Source organism: Pristiophorus japonicus, chromosome 8 (assembly GCF_044704955.1).
Source record: "Pristiophorus japonicus isolate sPriJap1 chromosome 8, sPriJap1.hap1, whole genome shotgun sequence".
NCBI lineage: Eukaryota > Metazoa > Chordata > Chondrichthyes > Pristiophoridae > Pristiophorus > Pristiophorus japonicus.
In genome coordinates, this window is record NC_091984.1 from 135,534,269 (window position 1) to 135,553,609 (window position 19,341).

A 19,341-nucleotide genomic window follows, 5' to 3' on the forward strand; every position below is an offset into this window, starting at 1 on the left:
TCTCTCTTGAGAGTGATCCTGACTGATTTAATTTTGATTATCTTGGTGTGAGCCATATGGAAAAACAACAACACCCTGCTTAAGAAATTCTCACCCTTGTTTACAAATCACTCCTTGGCCTTGCCCCCTCCCTATCTCTGTAATCTTTTTCAGTCTCACAACCCCACAAGATATCTGCACTCCTCAAATTCTGCTCTCTTGAACATCCCTGATTATAATCGCTCAATCATCAGTGGCCGTGCCTTCAGCTGTTTGGGCCTAAGCTGTGGAACTCCCTCCCTAAACCTCTCCGCCTCTCTACCTGTCTTTCCTCCTTTAAGACGGTCCTTAAAACCTACCTCTTTAACAAAGCTTTTGGTCATCTGCCTTCATTTCTTCTTTTGTAGCTCGGTGTCAAATTTATCTGTTTTGTCTTGTTAACACTGCTGTGAAGCGCCTTAGAACATTTTACTGCGTTAAAGGCGCTATATAAATAAAAGTTGTTATTAATAAACCAATTCATGCAGGTGGACTTTCTGTTTGCCCAATACAGAGTGCACACACATTCCATTTGCCTTAGTATTGCAGGGTTTATATTTTAACACTCTTTATTCGTTTTAAGTAATGAGGTAAATTCAACCTAGATTTTAAACTTTTCTGACCATTGGTTTTATTAACATTAAAATACAATACATTTTGCAGATAGAAATTCATGCAACCTTAATTAGAAATACAACTGGAAACCGAATGGCCAACTCTTCTGCCTCGAGAGACCGAGAGGTTAATCCATCCACATCCTGCGTGCTGTTTGACTGGACTGTCTCTGGTTGGTCTCGTGGAGTGTTTCCTTCTTTCAAATGGCTGCTCATACTGTTCTTGCTGACAACAAGCGTTCCAGTTACCTTCCATTCCTTCAATACAAGAAGTTCAGGTTGCCTGATGCTGGGTTTGTGTTTATACACTAACAGGGAGTTGGAAAAATTAAGAGAATTAATTGAAGGATTAATGGAGGCATTTAAAACTGGAGAGTGATATAGTGAGGCAGAGTTGATTGGGAAAACATTTCTTCAGTACACTGGTGTGACTTCTGAGGGCTCTTCCACCTGAAGCTCAGCAGAGGTGGTGGTGGGGGGGTTGTGGACTTCCTGGAGAATAGTAAAATGTCCCAAGGTGCTTCAGAGTCTTATCAAACAAAAGTGACACCATTCTGTATTAGGGCAGATGACCAAAAGATTGGTCAAAGGTAGGTTTTAAGGCATATCTTAAAAGAAATAGAGAGATTTAGGGGGGCAATTCGAGCTTAGGGCCTTGGCAGCTGAAGGCACGACCGCCAATGGTGGAGCGATTTAAAATCGTTTCAAGAGGCTTGAATTGGTCATGCCAGACTTGATGACCAGCCCCTGCTGTGTGCCACGTACACTCAAACCTGCGACTCTCAGATTAACATAAAAATATTGCTACAGTGTGATCAGAGCTCAGCATATTGCGCAAACCCTCATGTGCAGAGCTCATTCTGTTTGGATGTATTGGCCAGGAATTTGCTGTGTTGTTTGCCTACCGATAATTGTGCAATTGGGGTGAAATACGGGGCCTAAAAGATTGCGTAAGTACAATACATTCAAATCTCTGATTTTTCACGATTGTCGATCCCATCACCTGAACGCAGCTCGACACAAATGGCCCCTCCCCCATATTACTGAGCCTTGTAATGCGAGTGTCCTGTAATTGTGCTTGTTCAAATTATGACTAGATTTTCAGGCACAGCAGGAAACAAGTTATTTTTCTCGTGTTTTATAGCAATTTGTTTTTTTTCCAAAATTAGTTGTGTCAGACCTGCACTGTGTTTTCTGTTTCATTTAATGCATTTTCATCGTTTCAGTATTAGTCCCATTAAAAATGGAACAGCTTCCCCGATTGCAGGTTGTTAAACATGCTATGCCTAATGTGCATGAATGATGGTTAATTGAGTTGAAGCTTTAATTTTCATAAAGAGGAAATGTATAGTGTGACCTTGGTGCTTTCCTTGGCTCTGATTGTTTATGCTGATTTCTGGTCATTTTACATTCGAGCTTACTTTCATAAGATTCGCAGGAAATTTGAGCCTAAATTGACGTCGTAAAATGGGCGTGGGAATTGGCGCATTTGCAAGTCTAACTTCTGGTTTGCGCCCACAGAGGAAATTTCAAGTCCATTTTAATTGCAACAAGACGCATTATAACTTCGCATTCTACTGCTACTGGTCTCCAATTCAAAATGTAGTGTAACTGCAGCTTTTGTGCTTTGAATGCAAGAGATTTGGTGAACCAAGCAAATTATATTATTGTTGAGGCTTCTGTCTGATGCTTTTATCTCTGGAGAAGAACATGCATGCAGTGAAATTTTGTCCTGACATTTTCCATTTTAAACAAAAAGGAAATCACTGACATCTTGTACGCGAGACCAGCTTTGTGTGTTAGGTCCGCATCAATAACGGGTTTTGTATATTGCTTCTTAATTTAGAGTGCGGACGAGTCTTCTTGGCATGAATATTCATTTTGAATAATTAGATGTCCGTATAATATTGATGTCATGTGGGTGGGTAGGGTTGTTAGTTTTGGTTCCCACTGAGCTGTACCTATATGTTTGACGAACTCAGACTTGTTCTTTCCTAATTGGATATATCTTAATTGGGATATGCTAATATTCCCTCTTTCCCCTCCCCACAAACACCCTCTTTTTTTTAAGCATTCCCAGACAGGCTTCCTTATAATTTCCTTTTTAATTCCAGAATATTTTACTGTGTACATGAGTACAAGCACCTCCAGAATACATGGAATTATTTTTTGTTTCCGACATACATGAATATTTCATCTAAGCAGTGAGTATTCTTAGGAAAACTTAGCTGGATAAAAAATTAGTTGGGGGAAGTGATGTCAGGCTAAGGAGATCTGCTCAGTGGAATGCTGCAACGGTGGATGCTGGGGCTTCGCTTTCTAATCAAATTTGGTCAAGTTTGTCAAATTCATAGATCATACTGAACTTAAGGTGGGATGCAGTCAAGGCTGGTGAAGTAGTTGAACAACTACAGACTGGGCATAACTCTGAAAAAGGAAATTTAATGTGAATAAATGCAGTGTGTTGCATATTTAGAGTAAAAATAGGGGACATCAAGGGAGAGGTTAAAAGAAATACATAAAAATATATAGAAGTTACAACAATGAAACAAGGATGTTTTGGCCCAACCAGTCTGTCTGCATTTATGCTCCACTCAAGCAAATTGTCTTAATCACATTTACCCACCCTGTTCCCACATCACTTTTCAAACTAATCTATTTGTTGATGTAGTTTCTGCCTGAAGCACTAACCATGGATGTGATTTCCATGGCCTCACAACTCTTGTGTAAAGAAGTTTCTCTTGCTCTTTGTTCTAAATCTTACATTTAATCTGGATCTCTCAACTATTAGAAGCAGACTTTTTACATCAACCAAGGTCATTACTTTCATAATCGAAAACACTTCTATCACCCCGTAATCTGTGTTCCAATTTTTCAAGTCTTTGTTTGTATTTGTATTTCCTTATAGTAGGCAGTGTCTGAGTGAATCTGCATCCTGGTATACCTTCTCTAAAGTCTCCCTATCCTTTCTATCGTGTGGAGCCCAATACTGTAGACAGTAGTCTAATGGAGGTCTTAAGGTTTCATATAGGCTCCTCATTATCTCTTGCCTTTTTTTAAAATATATATATGTGTGTCATGATAAAACCTAGAATTCTGTTAGCTTTTTTTTTTACAGCTTTGTCAACCTGAGGTGCTGCCATTTAATATCCTGTGAACCTGTACTCTTAAATTCTGTACTCTTCCACAGCACCGAGCCTCTGTCTATTCGGAGTAATAATTAGAACTGATTTCAGAAAGAACTTCCCATGTCAAGGATGATCTTCCAGACAGGATCGTGAAGGCAACATTTTTGAGTTGGTCAGGTGGTAGTTGGATGCTATGATGGCGATCACTGGTTTCTATGGAAGGATGAGCTGGATGGGTCAGTGTCCTCCCTCCCCCCTCTGTACTTAACTTTGTGAAGACTGGGACTGTATTGCAATTATATTTGAACCTTTCCTATTTTGAGTGTATGCATTACCGTGTGCTTTTAATCTTGTAGTTCTCTACTTTATTCTCCTTTACTTTTTTCTCCACACACCAATCTATTATTGCCTTTTTTTAATTCACTGATGAGCAGAGCGTGGCATCAAACTGACTATTAAGATTCTCTTGAGAAACTGATTTTTCCTTAACCATGTCACAGATAGATGGAAACATTTCCCCCCCCCTCATGTTCTACACTAAGTTGAGGATACTAATTCATGTTGGTGGTAGGTTATGTAAGTGCTGGTTTCATTCATGTATTTGCACTGTAACTGATCGGTCTCCCCATCTTCTGGTCGTGTATTAATCCCAGTAAAATCTCTCCTCGACATAAACTTTCAACTGTAACAAAATAAAATGCTAAATCTTACCCAAGGGGTGGTTATTCTGAAGTAAAATGTTCTAGGATCAATTTAATCTGTGACAACTGCAGTCCTTTCCAAATTGACCATTTGTATATGAATACAAACAATGAGCGACATAAAATAACCAATTGTTCATGGAATAACAAACGAGTGTTGGGGAAAATACTGTAATGTACAAATAGAGAGGTAAGGAGAGCTAAGGATGAGTATTGGGGAAAACGACTTGCAGCTAATGTGTAAAGGGGAGTAACTATGCTTTTTTATATAGGAGTAAGAGAATTATGATGGAGGGGGTGGGGCAAGTCAATGAAAGTATGATGAGGGATAAAGAAATGATCCAAGTTTGTGGATGAGGAATTAGAAAGGCAAGCAATAGATAACTAGATATTATCAAAAATCCTGTGCCTGGTGTCTAATTCCTGTCCATAAATCTTACTTCCTGTAACATTTTTATGTCTATGGAGAAACTGTAAACATTTATAATGAGAATTTCTACATAACATTTTTTACATAGAAAATTCTATGTAACCATTTTGCTATCACTGTTGATGAACCAATCAAATGAATACTTTTTGAATAAAAGTGTAATTTTTTTCAGTAGCTGACATTTCTCATGTTGAAAATGTGTTTTTAAAATTACTTCAAAAAAAAAAAGTACATGAGGCACTTTGGGAATTGAATTATCTTTTGTAGTTTAATACTTTAATTATAGTTTTTATTTCAAGGTCTCCATCATCCTTAAAAGTTTGTGATTCAACTATATATTTGTATCTATCGGTCATGCAATGCAAAGAGCACCCCTGGCTACTATTTTCTACTGCTAACCGTCGTCTTAAACCCCTCTCCCCTGTCTCCTCCAGACTCATCTCCAACAAGTGTGAAGAGCTCATGGACTTCTTTGTCCTGAAGATTAAGACCATTCGATCAGCTGTTTTTCCTTTACCCTTCCTTCCCCTAGCCCACTGGGCCAAACTTCCTCTAAGATTCACCCTGCCCTAGCCCTGACCTCTCTTCTTTCTCCAGTTTCTGTCCAATCTCCCCTCTTGACTTCTCCACGCTCATCTTGTCCATGAGATCGACTTCCTGCCCCCTCAACCCTATTCCCACTAAGCTGCTGATCACCCAACTTCCTTTTCTGGCTCCCATGTTAGTTGACATTGTTAACCATTCGCTCTCCTCAGGTACTGTACCCTTCTACTTCAAATTTACCGTCATCACCCCTCTCCTCAAAAAAATAACTCTTGACCCCCTCAGTCCTTGCAAATTACCATTCCATCTCCAACCTCCTTTTCCTCTCAAGTCCTTGAACATGTTGTCGCCTCCCAAACCCGTGCCCATCTTTTCCAGAACCCCATGTTTGAATCACTCTAATCCGGTGTCTGCCCTGGGCGCAGTACCGAAACTGCTCTCATCAAAGTCACAAATGACATCCTATCTATCTAATCGTAGCCAGAAAATCACCTGCAATGGCTTCTCTTCCCACTCCTGCATCATTACCTCTGGTGTCCCCCAAGGATGTATCCTTCTCCCCCCTCCTATTTCTTATTTATATGCTTCCCCTTGATGACATCATCCGGAAACACTGCGTCAGTTTTCACACACATGCTGACGGCACCCAGCTTTACCTCACCACCACTTCTATCGATCCCTCCAAGGTTTCTAAATTGACACTGCTCATCCGACATTCAATGGTGGATGAGAACAAATTTTCCTCAATTAAATATTGGGAAGACCGAAGACATTGGGTTCGAAATTCGGTTTTTAACGCCACCTGTTGGTGCCAGAGACAGGCGGCTAAGGACTTACCGACGCAGCGGAGCGGTGTCCTCGCCTCCTGAAAACTTTCGTTGGCGGTGGAGGCAGCGCTAAGAGGTAATGCTGTGCGCTCTACCGCCACTCACGTTGTGACATCATCAAGCATGCAATGCCTCCTTGACGTCGCGGCAGCAAACTTCAGTTAGATCGGCTGCTTTACCAGCAGGCGTTTTTCCCGACTGGGAAAGCTGTCGGTACATCGAGGATCCCGGGGCAGTATCGTCCAGAGAGCAAGGTAAGTTAAGTTTCATTTTTTTAGCATCTATTTATGGCAGCAGTGGGGAAGTGTGGGTAACTGAAATTTTCGCAAACATTTTCTTTTTCATTTTCAGGCGCCAGGATGCCACCATCTTAGCGGCAGAAAATTGAGTAGGCCTCCTGAGCTACCACTCCGTTGATGCCTGAGGACGAGTGCAATGCCTCTTTTAGCGTTTCTCTCTTATCTTTGTGGAAAAAAAACAATGTTGTAATTTGAGGCGGTAATTACCGCCTTACAGTAGAATCACCACCCAGGCGGTGTCACCACCTCAAAATCAGTGGTACCAAATTTCGATCCCATTGTCTCTGGTCCTCGCCACTAACTCTGTTCCCTGGCTACAGACTCCATCCCTCTCCCGAGCATCTGTTTGAGACTGAAGCAGATTTCGCAAACTTGGTGTCATATTTGACCTTGAAATGAGCATCCGACCACATATCTGTGGCCTAACTAAGACCGCTTATTTCCGCCTCCGTAATGTGGCCCGTCACCGCCCCTGCCTTCGCTCATCTGCTGCTGAAGCCCTCATCGATGTCTTTGTTACCTGGCTGACCTCCCACATTCTACGCTACGTAAACTTGAGGTCATCAAAAACTTGACGGCCCGTGTCCTAACTCGCACCAAGTCACGTTCACCCCTGTGCCCTCTACCTACATTGGCTCCCAGTTGAGCAATGCCTCGATTTCAAAATTCTCTTCTTGTTTTCAAATCCCTCCGTGGTCTCGCCCCTCCCTATCTCTGTAACCTCCTCCAGCGTCACAACCCCCCGCGATATCTGTGGTCCTCAAATTCTGCCCTCTTGAGCATCCCTGACTTTAATCGCTCAACCATTGGTGGCCGTGCCTTCAGCTGCCTAAGCCTTGGAATTTCCTCTCTACCTCTCTTTTCTCCTTTAAGACACTCCTTAAAACCTACCACTTGTCACCTGCCCTAATTTCTCCTTATGTGGCTCGGTGTCAATTTTGTGTCTTATAACCGCTCTTGTTTTACTACGTTAAAGGCCCTAGATAAATACAAATTGTTGCCCATGTTTGTGCATTGTGAACATGCAATCTGTGCATCAACAGGAGTTGAAGGGGGGGTGTCCATTCTGTGAGGGTTTGAATTTCTAGGCGTGTTCCCAAAGACTTTGGGGAGCCAAGTAAAATGAAGATTTCAGTCGAGTCCAGCTGTCGTGTTTCAGAAATGCTTGAACATTTTATCACAGGAAAAATTTAGCAAAATAATTGCTTTTAAATATTACATTTTTGAAGAAGCGTGTACTCACAGAAGTTCGGGGATAAAAGCTCCCAGATGAAAGGTGAATACAATTATTTCTCCCAAAGACTGTAAACATCCGATCTGTTGGCTTGTCTTGGTAATTCATATAATTCTCACATTGTGTTGGGGAGTCACTGGTCCTGGGTACTTGGCAAGGGGTGTCTGGCAAGCTTTTCCTTCTGGCTGTGAACAAATGAGGGGGCGGGGCGGGGGAAGAGTGCTGCAAGGACATTCTGGCTCAGAGCTGCAAAGATTTTTTTCTGGCTCAGAGCTGCAAAGGTTTTTAAACTGAAAGCTGTGAGGGTACATTTTTGCAAGGCTCAGATTTACCATGCAAGATGGCAGCTCGGAGTTATTTTATATCAACTATGATAACCCACTGATACGGGGAAGCATAGTATATTCAGTATTTTGTGTTGCACTGATTTGAACTAAGCGAACAGGGTAATAACTCTTGTTTTCTGTATTCATATTGTGCCTTCGTCTTAAGTGCTTTCTTGGTCCATTTTCACAGAGGTTGAAGAACCACACATATGAAAGACATGAGTATCTGATTAAGATCGCAAGGGGATTCTTTTGAGCGAGACTCCTGCTTTAAAGCAAGAAAGACTTGCATTTATATAGTGCCTTTCAGGTCCTGAAGAAGTCGCAAAGTGCTTTACAACCAATTGAGTACTTTACAATCAATGAAGTAAAGTCGCTGTATATCATGGGAATAGGAGTAGGCCATTCAGTCCATTGAGCCTGCTCTGCCAATCAGTTAGATCATGGCTGATCCTCACCTGACCCCATTTTATCTGCCTTGGCTCCATATCCCTTGATCCCCTTATGTACCAAAAACTTATCCATCCTGGTCTTGGTAGCTTCAATTATCCCAGAATCCACCGACTTTTGGGGGAAGAGAATTCCATTGCTACCTTTTGTGTAAAAAGGTGCTGATTTAACCTCCTAAATGGGTCTAATTTTAAGGTTGTCCCCTCGTTGTAGATTTTCTCATCAGAAATCATATAGTTAGATATGGCTGGTACGGGTACAGTCTTAATCATAAGACGCTCAGGAATGACCAGCACTCCTGTACTCGAGAGAACATCTAAGGCAAGATCCTAAATTAGCAACACTGGTGTTCTTAAATGCTGTGTTCCATCATGAATGGCTCAGACAGGCAACATGATCAACACCTATGATTGTGATTTCTTCGACAGAAATCACATTTTTCAATTGAAAATTGATTTATTTTGTGCATTTTGCTGTTGCAAGTTCAGCTAAATCTCCCTTGAATCATTTTGCAGGAAGTTCTTAATATAAAAACTTTAAAACAGACAAAAAGTGGTGAACTTGCATTTAATAAAGACATTTTTTTAATGGAGATTTATGTTTATTAAAGACTGTATAAGGCATTAATAATGCAGTGAGTGGCACGCTTTCTGCTTGTCTCCTGGCGCAGGCTGAGACCGCATATCAGGAAATTAGGCCTGAGATTTTCTTTTTCTTCATTTTAAAAAGTAGAAAATTTGTGCTTTTAAATGCTTTACAGCAACAATGTCAGGTCAAGAACCAGCTAACATTGGGGTAAGCAATGTGGGGTACCAGAGGGGGAAAATATGACTAAGGAGGGTTGGGATGAAGCTAAACTAGTAATGTGTGGGGTGAGGATTTGGGGGTGTGGGCGTTGAGTTGGTGGTGTGAGGTGTCCTGTGGTTCATGGAGCCAAGATCAGTTTTGGTGCCATTCTTCTGGGCGCCTCTTCCAACCGCACTTCTCCTCCTCCTCCTCCTCCTCCTCCTCCTCCTCCTCCCCACCCCCTCTGCCCCCGCCCACAATTCTGCAGCTAGAATGCCCTGAAACCCACTTCCCATTCCTGCAGGACCCCAAGGTCCAAATGGGGGAAAAAGGTTAAATCAAGCAACTTTCAACTTGCGTCAGTAATGGGAATATTTTTACCGACTAACGAGAGAATAATGGTCTACTCATCACAAATCCATGTTGACAATCTCTGATCAGTCTATGCCCTAAGATTGTATTTATTTTGTGATGGGTCATTTTTGAATAAAGTGATGATTTTTGAAAGGTACTAAAGTGTCGATTGAGGAGCTACAATACAGTAGTTTATATGGATTGCCAGAAAGCATTTGACAAGTGTTACATAAGAAATTCATAGAGAAACTTGTGACTTAAAAAGCAAAGTGTCAGGATGAAGAGAGAGATCATTCAAAGAAAGACGGCCAAGAGTTGTGTTAAATGGATCAGCAAGCAATGGTAGTGAGGTACACTATTGTGGCCATTTTTGTTCTGCGTTTGATCTAGACTTGGACATAAAAGGGCGAACACCAACGTTTGCTTATGATAATAATTGGGAGTGGTAGTAATCTCCCAGGAAGAATGCAGGAGATGACAGGAGGATATAAGTCGTGAGGAGAATGGCTGATAATCAGCTGCTCTAGTTTAATAAATTTTGGGAGCAAGTAAATTTCTCAATGCTGTGAAGATGCAAAGGGATCTAGCTGTATCGAAATATAAATCTTTAAAAGTGGATGGACAGATTTAAAATTGAAGGCAAATGTGATTCTGGGATTTGTATCAAGTGTTAAATCTAAAAGCAGAGGTCATGATAACAGTGGTGTTGCCACATCTGGAATTTTCTGTGCAGTTTGGGACTCATTAGGGGCATAGGGGAAGATATAGTCCTGGAGTCTGTGCAGTAAATGTTTACCAGGAAGATACTAGGGATGAGCACTCTAAGTTACAAGGAAAATAACAGTCCGAGGTAGATGTCAAAACATCTTGTGGTTGCATGGCATCATGTGACTTGTGTTTCACTTGGTTAAGAGTTGCTCAGTGTCTTGCTGGATAATGTATGCATGTTCATAATCTGTTTTGAACGGTGAACATTCAAAATGAAACTTCATTTTTCAATATAAGTTTTGAACGGTAATGTTTCCAAATAGAACACAGCAAGTTTATTAACTAAGAATGTGAGGCTGAAGACTGGATATAAAGGTGGCTGGCTGCTTAACAACAACGACTTGTATTTATATAGCGCCTTTAACGTAGTGATATGTCCCAAGGCGCGTCACGAGTGTTATGCAATAAAAATTTGATACTGAGCCGCATAAGTAGAAATTAGCACAGGTGATCAAGAGGTATGTTTTGAAGAGCATCTTTGAAGGAGGAAAGAGGGGTAGAGAGGCGGAGAGGTTTAGGCAGGGAGTTTCAGAGCTTGGGACAACAGAAGGCGCGGCCACCAATGGTTGAGCGATTATAATCAGGGATGCTCAGGAGGGCAGAATTAGAGGAGTGCAGACATATCGGGGAGGTTGTGGGGCTGGAGGAGATTAGAGATAGGGAGGGGTGAGGCCATGGAGGGATTTGAAAATAAGGATGAGAATTTTGAAATTGAGGCATTACTTAAATGGAAGCCAATGTAGGCCAGCGAGCACAGGGATGATGGGTGAGTGGGACTTGATGCGAGTTAGGACACGGGCTGCCGAGTTTTGGATCATCTCTAGTTTACATAGGGTAGGCAGCCAGGAGTGTGTTGGAATAGTCAAGTCGAGAGGTTTCCAAGGCATGGATGAGGGCTTCAGCAGCGTATGAGCTGAGGCAAGAGTGGAGACAATCGATGTTAGAGGTGGAAATAGGCGGTCTTAGTTATAAGAACATAAGAAGCAGGAGTAGGCCAAGTGGAACTGTGTCCATCTGATCATGGACGCAGTTCCACTTCCCTGCCCGTTCCCCATAACCCTTCATTCCCTTGTTCAAAAATCTGTCTAACTCCACCTTAAATATATTCAATGACCCAGCCTCCACAGCTCTCTGGGGCTGAGAATTCCACAGATTTACGACGCTCAGAGAAGAAATTCCTCCTCTTCTCTGTTCTAAATGGACGACCCCTTATTCTGAAACTATGCCCCCTAGTTCTAGATTCCTCACGAGTGGAAGCATCTTCTCTGCATCTATCTTGTTGAGCCCCCTCAGTATCTTATGTCTTAATAAGATCACCTCTCATTCTTCTAAACTCCAATGAGTATAGACCCAACCTGCTCATCCTTTCTTCATAAGTCAACCCCTTCATCTCAGGAACCAACCTCGTGAACCTTCTCTGAACTGCCTCCAGTGCAAGTATATCCCTCTTTAAATAAGGAGACCAAACTGTACGCAGTACTGTAGGTGTGGTCTCACCTGTACAGTTGTAGCAGGACTATGGGTGTGGATATGTGGTCGAAAGCTAATTTCAGTGCCAAATATGACACTAAGGTTCAGCCTCAGACAAGAGTTGGGGAGAGGGATTGAGTTTGTGGCGGCGACCGAAAACAATGGCTTCAGTCTTCCCAATGTTCAATGGAGAAAATTTCTGCTCATCCAGAACTGTCAGTCAAGCAGTCTGACAATTTAGAGACCGTGAATGGGTCGAGAGCAGTGGTGGTGAGGTAGAGCTGGGTGTAGTCAGCGTACATGTGGCAACTGATGCTGTGTTTCCGGATGTTGTCGCCAAGGAGCAACATGTAGATGAGAAATAGGAGGGGGCCAAGGATAGATCTTGTGGGGACAGGAAGAGAAGCCGTTGTAGGTAATTCTCTGGCTATGATTAGATAGATAGGAATGGAATCAGGCAAGTACAGTCCCACCCAGCTGGACGACAGTGGAGAGGCGTTGAAGGATAGAGTGGTCAACTGTGTCAAAGGCTGCAGACAAGTCAAGAAGGATGAGGAGGGATAGTTTGCCTTTGTCACAGTTGCAAAGGATGTCATTTGAGCTCTTTCTGTACTGTAGCAGACATAGAAACCGGATTGGAGGGATTCAAACATGGAATTGTGGGAAAGATGGGCATGGATTTGGGAGGCGACAGCACGTTCAAGGACTTTGGAGAGGAAAGGGAGGTTGGAGAAGGGGCGGTAGTTTGCAAAGGTGGAGGGATCGAGGGTTTTTTTTTGAGGAGAGGGGCGATGACTGCAGATTTGAGGGAGGGGGGACAGTACCTGAGGAGAGCGAACCATTAACAATGTCAGTTAACATGGGAACCAGCAAAGGAAGTTGGGTGGTCAGCAGTTTGGTGGGAATAGGGTCAAGGGAGCAGGAAGTGGGTCTCAAAGACAGGATGAGGTCGGAAAGATCGGGAGGGGAGATCGGAGAACAACTGGAGAAAGAAATGCGCTCAGGGCAAGGGCAAGGTGCTTCCTTACAGGAAGTTTGGCCCGGTGGGCTAGGGGAAGGCAGGGAAGAGGCAGAGACAAAGTTGTCCATGAGCTCCTCACACTTTGTTGGAGGTGAGGGTGGAGACTGGGGAGAGGGGTTTAAAAAGACTGTAAGCAGTGAAGAATAGAAGCCGGGGTTTATCTTTACATTCCAGAATAATTCTGGAATAGTGTGCGATTTTGGCAGACGAGAGCAGGACCATTTAGTGCTTTATCTGGTCTAGCCAGATCTGGCGGTGAATGGCTAAACCAGTTGCCCATCATACCCGTTCAAATCTATGTCCCTTAGACTTAAGGGAGTGAAGATTCGGGCCTTACTGGCGGAACGGCCAGGGTGAGAGAGAGTAATTGTTTTAGCAGGGTCTCGGGCATCAGAGGTGGTGGTGAGGATTTGATTGAGCAGATCGGTAGCTGCAGAGATGTCATGGTGAATGGAGTGCCAAGGGCTGTGCAGTTGTAAGAGAGTCTGGAGAGCTTTTTTCAATGGCGGAAACAGAAGGATGTAGCGTTGGAGGGGATTGTGGAAGGGGGATGTGGGTGGAGTGCGATACGAGGAAGTGGTCAGCGATGACCTTGTCTGCGATTGACACGATGGGAGTAGCAAGGACACGAGAGATGGAAAGATTGAGGGGCTGGCTGTGAATATGGGTTGGGGAGTTTACATAAAGTGAATGATTACGGGAGGACAGGAGGTTAGTAAATTCAGAGGAGAGAGAGCATGATGAAATAAGATGGAGATTAAAATCACCGAGGATGAGAAGTCATTCAGTGCAGGTGGGAGGTAAGTAGTTAAGAAATATCGGTAATAAAATGTTTATGGTACTTGGGTGTGCAGTAGAGAACGACAATTTTAAGTAAGAGATGTGGAATAGGGCGAGATGTTCAAAGGAGGAGATAGTGCCGGAAGAGTAGGGGAACAAAACATAGTGTGATTTTCAGATGAGAGCCCCACTGCCATCACGGCAGTCTGAGCAGGGCAAGTGGTGGAAGATATAGCCGGGCAGGGAGGCTTCAATTTAAGGTAAGGTGTCATCGCCCGTCAACCAGGTTTTTATCAGGGCCATGACGTCGATGCAATCATCCACAGATAAGCTCATGGATGGGAAAGGTCTTGTTTGCAAGCTATCGGATGTCCTGGAGGGTTTTGCGGAGGGGGTCAGTAATGACTGCCCCACTGCCTGCGTCCACGGGGTTAGCGTTTCGGGGGGGAGCGGGGGGCGAGTTGGACGGGGAGGAGATTGGCAAGATTTTCCCTTAGTGGGCGCGCTGGGCAGGAAGGTCGGCAAGATAGTAGGATGGGACAATTGGGTTGCTGCTCATATGGAGGCAGCGATGAGTGCCTCTGGGCCATTCGTAGGATGCCAAGAGAGGCACAGAGAGAAGCTATAGGCTTATCTAGGAGGGAGAGAACCCTGCGATGGCGGCAGGAGAGTAGGAAGGATTGGGGTAGGAATTTAGGAGGGCAGAGTATCCGAGAGAGGAGAGATGAAAGGAGACATGACAGGAGAGAGTGGAAAAAGTATTGAATGGCTTGGATCTGGAGTGGTAGCCAAAGTGCGCACGCGAATGGACAGGGGAAAAGCTCAGGTTGCATAGGGCCTGTCTGTTTAAATGTAGTAGTTAATGGGATCCAATAGTAAGATGAGCAAGGTTAAAGTCAGAGGTCCCATGGAAGGACAAAGTTGACATGAACAGGATCTTTAAATAAAGAAAAAGTAACTCTGGTTTATTGTAATGTTTAATTTGCTTTCTGATATTTTGTTTCTCTGTGCCAGGCAGAGAGGTTTTTGGATTTTGCTGTTCAGCAGTGTCACTTGGGGATAGTACAGTAGTGGGGGTGTGGGGAAGTGGTGCTACTGAATAGGAAGATATTGCTGTGATTCGTGATCTGTCGCCTTATTATTTGCAAACTGGGTTGCAGTTAATGAAGTTCCCTGTGTGAAATGCTGTAAGAAATCAGTGACTGATTTCCTGAGGTGGAAGGGTTGCTATGCGGGGGAAAAAAAATACCCCCTTCTCTGGAGGAGGTACCGAATTGCAAGGAGTGAGGACATGTGGCTGTCTGAACAGTGTGCCATAATGCTGGATTTGCCTTCTGGAAACTATTGAGTGTGACTGAATTGAAAATAGTAATTTGAAGCAGATGGACAAAGCACAAGAAGATTTGAGGAAAGGGAGACAGGCCTGTGAAATGGCAGCACAGTTTTGAATGTAATACAGGTATTCAGACTGAGCCTATCACTTGAAAAGATGTAGAATTACAATTCATGTTTCATTTTTTTGAGGAAGGGGAAGGTTATTTGATCTTTGTGCATAATTTTAATTATGTATAGTTGACCCTCATCAGACCGAGCAAAGACCAGAAATTATTGGTGGGAATTGAAGTGCTTATTGATATTTGGAGCTTGTCTTTGAAGATATCTACATGCTCATAAATTCTGTTCTTCATCTGATGGAATGAAAAAGAACATTGTGTAAGCTGTTTGGGTTACTTAGAGTTCCGTAAAGATTGCAGTCATTTTTGTGCATGAAAAAGGTGTTGCAGAGCATTGCTAGCAGTCCTTAATTTTGCTGGTTCAGTGTAATTCGGGTTGTTGTTCACATTATGTACTGTCAGCTGCAGTGACCAGCTTGCTTTTCTCCTTTACGTTATGGTGCCTAATACCATGAATGTTCTTTTTTTTTGCATTTTTGAAACTGATTTTACTTTTTCAAATGTTTTCAAAATTTTGTCGTCTTGTGTGCATTCTGCTGCAGTTTGGGATTAACATTTATTGTATGTGTAATGCCGTCACATAGCGGATTAAAATTGAGATCAACATTTATTTTGTAACAGTAATGAAAAGATAAATCTTGTAAGACAGTTCATGGCTAAGAATTGAAGCATTGAAATCTCAAGCTTTGTTTAGGTGGTTTTTCACAATAACAAAATTAACCTTTTAACGACTTGTTTCTCGCTATCCTTGCAAGTGGAAATGGTTTCTCCCCATCTACTCTACCAAAACCCCTCATATGCATAATTGCAGTCCGCAGATCCAAGAATGGGAATGGAGGGGGAGAAGAGAGAGAGAAAACCAAGCTAGGATGGAGAGAAACGAGTCATGCCACATCAAGGTGGCTCCTTCCTGAGTTTCTCTTCTTTGCAACTGTGTATCTCTCATCGGGTACTAACTACACCCCTCTCCCTCAAATCTCTCCTCTGAAAACCAGCTCTTGACCTCCTTCCCCCCCCCCCCCCCCAGCATTGCAAACTACCACCCATCTATAATCTCCATTTCCTCTCGCGAGACGTTGAACATGTTGTCGCCTCCCAAATCCATGCCCATCTTTCTCGCAACTTCCTGTTTGAATCCCTCTAATCAGGTTTCTGCCCTGCAACTGTACCGAAACGATTTTTGTCAAAATCACAAATTATATCCTTTGTGATTGTGACAAAGGTAAATGATCCCTCCTCGATTTGTCTGCAGCCTTTAACATGTTTGACCACTCCAGCCTCCTCCAAACCCTCCACGCTGTCGTCCAGCTGGATGGGACTGCGCTCGCTTGGTTCCATTCTTATCTATCGAATCGTAGCCAGAGAATCATGTGCAATGTCTTCTTTTCCCATTCCTGCATTGTTACCTCTGGTGTCCCCCAAGGATCCATGCTTTTCCCCATCCTATTTTTCATCTACATGCTGCCCCTTGGTGACACTGTCTGAAAATGCAGCGTACATGTGCCAATGAAAAGTCATTACCACATGTACGCTGACGACACCCAGCTCTACCTCACCACCACTTCTCTCAGCCCCTTCACTGTCTCTAAATTGTTGGACTGCTTGTCCAACATCCAACTCTGGATGAGCAGAAATTTTCTCCAATTAAATATTGGAAAGACTGAAGCCATTGTTTTGGGCCTCTGCCACAAACTCAGTTCCCTAGCCACTGACTCCATCTCTACCCCTACCATATGTCTGAGGCTGAACCACACTGAAATGAGCTTCCGGCCACATATCCGCGACATAACTAAGACTGCCTATTTCCACCTCCGTAATGTGGCCCATCTTCCCACCCCCCCTCCCCTCCTGCTGCCACAGCTCATCCACTGCTGAAACCCTCATCCATGCCTTTGTTACCTCTAGACTTGACTATTCCAACACACTCCTGGCTCTGGCCTCCCATATTCTACCGTACACAAACTTGAGGTCATCCAAAACTCGGCTGCCCATGTCATAACTCACACCAAGTCCCGTTCACCCATCACCCCAGAGCTCATTGACCTACATTGGCTCCCGGTTAAGCCAATTCTCATCCTTGTTTTCAAATCCCTCCATCGCCTCACCCCATCCTATCTCTGTAATCTCCTCCAGTCCCACAACTCTCCAAGATCTGTGATCCTCTAATTCTGCCTTCTTGAGCATCTCTGATGATAATAGCTCAACCATTGGTGGCCGTGGCTTCTGTTGCCTAGGCCCTAAGCTCTGGAATTCCCTCCTTAAACCTCCATCTCTGCCTCTCTTTCCTCCCTTAAGACACTCTTTTTTTTAAAAACCTACCTCTTTGCCCAAGCTTTTGATTATCTGTCCTAATTTCACCTGTGACTCGGTGTCAAATTTTGTCTTGTAATATTTCTGCGAAACGCCTTGGGACATTTGACTATGTTAAAGGCGCTATATAAATACAGGTTGTTGTTCACATAAGAAAGCCATCTTATCTTTTTAATTTTTGAGGCAATCCTTGTTTATATGACTTTTAATGCTGCTATATAATTTCTCCCTATGTGGTTTACTTCCATGTAGACTGTCACCACTGAGTCACTTCTTTTCCACTTCAGAACCCTTGCACCCTTTCTTAAGTATGTATTTCTCTAGTTCCAGGTAGGCAATATCCTGTAGGTATTGTCTTTACAACACATGTGGCTATCCGTTTTGCTGAGCAAAGAATCCCGTTTTAGTTGAAGCTGCCCTGTTTTTCTAGTTACCTCTTCTGAGACTTTGTTTCCTTATTCATTTATGGTCAATATTTGTTCATTAATATGATCTCTAGCTTTGTAGACTCTTTTTTTTTTCTTGCTATCAACTTCAATCAATCTACTGTACTAATTTCTTCCCTCAGCACTTGTGTTCAAAACTTGGCAAGCCTATTCCTGATTGGCCATGTCACGAGCTCCAATTCATGGTTTGTTTTCAAGGTCGCGTTATAGTCTGGACCTTCAATGACCTGTGGTGTCTTACTGAGTCGAACACTGTCCATTTGCTCTCGATAATCCCCTCACTGTTAGTCCTTGCAAGTTCCTGTACCTTCCTATCTCAAGCCACAATCTTTTCTCTAAGCTTAACAATCAGTAGGTAATTTATGCATCTTGTAACTGATCTAATAAACATGGGTTTTCCTTCATAAAACATCCCGCTGCATCATAGTTTTATTCCTCTTCTGTTCTCCTTTACATTTTGCTTCTGTCCATCACCCCGTTTTTACACTCATTCACCACTTTTTACTTCCATTTCTACATATGCTGCTTATTTCTATGTCTTTTTTAACTACTGTTGAGTTAACCTTCAGTCAAGTGAACCCTTTATGAATTTACTTCAATCATATGGGCTGGATTTTTGGCTTCTCCATTTTCGTGGCGAAAACGGAGGCGGGGTGGGAAAATTACCGCCCAATTAACGTTAATGATTAATTGCTCAACGTTTGTCATTTGGGGTGAGCGTAAAGAGAGGCGTTGAACTATTTTTGCGGCACAAAAACGGGATCCTTGCCAACTTTATTGCGGGGTTCGGAATGCTCAGAGAGAGGCCCCCCCCCCCAAAAAAAATTCAAAAAACATTGCCAACACCCTTACCTCACAAATCAATGCAAAAATATTTTAAAAATCAAAATTTTAATTTGCCATTTTTCAGTTTTTCCAACTTACTACCACCGGCAGGGCTGGACCGCTGTGTTTTTCCTGGCGGTCATCGTGGGGCGCGTTGCCCGACGTACGGGTCGGATGAGTCTCAAAACTCGCAGCGGTGTCACAATGCGATCCGTTACACACCCGGCTCTGCTCTTCCTGGCGGTGCTTTAAGCGCCGCTGCAAAAACCGAACCAAGGATCGCGACCGGGCGAAAAACAGCTGAGCGCCTCAATTTTCACCGCAGAGGTTCAAAACGCAGCGAAAACCCGGTCGCGAACGACCCGAAAATCCAGCCTATGATTTTGTTCCCTATGATTGCTAACCTGTTTTTAATTCCGAATAAATACCTTTATTTTATCCAACTGTGACCACTATTCCCTAGATCTTGATTTCTTGGTGATTTGTTTTTAGCATTACTTCTGTCTGTGCTGCACTTAAAAACCTCTAAGACAGATCTCCTTAATTTCTTCTCCACC

General features: G+C 43.1%; 1 protein-coding gene and 1 long non-coding RNA gene across 13 annotated transcripts in view; one reads left to right on the top strand and one right to left on the bottom strand.

The window, feature by feature from the left end:
- Nucleotides 1–19,341, top strand: part of fam20b (FAM20B glycosaminoglycan xylosylkinase) — a 388,233-nt gene that overhangs the window by 170,256 nt on the left and 198,636 nt on the right. The gene's annotated exons all lie outside the window — the stretch shown is intronic.
- On the bottom strand, nucleotides 625–19,010 carry LOC139268756 (uncharacterized). Its single transcript, XR_011594100.1, has 2 exons — nucleotides 18,860–19,010; nucleotides 625–940 (listed from the first exon to the last, which is right to left on the bottom strand). It is a non-coding gene; the product is annotated as an uncharacterized lncRNA (long non-coding RNA).